General features: G+C 55.1%; 1 long non-coding RNA gene across 1 annotated transcript; it reads right to left on the bottom strand.

Annotated features, from left to right (window-relative positions):
• Positions 1-6: 6 nt before the first annotated feature.
• LOC111651025 (uncharacterized) lies at positions 7-729 on the bottom strand. The gene is made up of 3 exons (XR_002760473.2): positions 602-729; positions 405-519; positions 7-159 (listed from the first exon to the last, which is right to left on the bottom strand). It is a non-coding gene; the product is annotated as an uncharacterized LOC111651025 (long non-coding RNA).

Below are 729 nucleotides of genomic sequence, written 5' to 3' on the forward strand. Positions count from 1 at the left end.
ACACACACACACACACACACACACACACACACACACACACACACACACACACACACACACACACACAGGGCGTCATAGTGGCACGTCCAGCAGCTTCTTGTGCAGGTACTGCTTCACCTCCTCGATGCCGTTCAGCTTCTCCAGCTCGTGATACGGCAGCTGAGAGAGAGAGACCACAGGTCACATGATGAGGAGACACTCCGCCTAGCTTAGCACAAAGACTGGAAGAACTGTTAGCCTAGCTCCATCAAAAGAGGAATCCCCCTCCAGCTGATTTATACGTCAGGTGTTTAGTCAACAGGTGAACACAGGTGTAGAAACAGGCAGGAGCAGGTAGTGCTGGACTTCAGACTGATGACCAGCTGATTGATGGTCTAACACATATACACCTGTCCGGCACTGACCTGCAGGATGATGTATCCCAGCAGCCTCAGGTGGCGGTCTCTCATGGCGCGGGAACCGACCAGCACCTCTGAGTTGTGGCAGTAGTGCCACTTGTCGTTGACGGACATGATGACCCTGTGGAGACAAGAACTGGATCAGGTTCTCTGAAGTGGTTCTGGTTTTGTGAGGTGTACTCGGGACTCTGAGTAGGACTGACCTCCGGATCTGTCTCTGCTCTGTGGGGGGGTTGTCGGGGTCAGGTCTGTCAGGGGGGTGGAGCTGTGGCGGTGATGGGGGCCCTCTGTCGGCCCCGGACCCCTCAGGATACGTCACGCCCTCATAGAA

The sequence above is a fragment of the Seriola lalandi genome, unplaced genomic scaffold (assembly GCF_002814215.2).
Source record: "Seriola lalandi dorsalis isolate HSWRI2012SDOR001 ecotype SW California unplaced genomic scaffold, Sedor1 jcf7180002053112, whole genome shotgun sequence".
Classification (NCBI taxonomy): domain Eukaryota; kingdom Metazoa; phylum Chordata; class Actinopteri; order Carangiformes; family Carangidae; genus Seriola; species Seriola lalandi.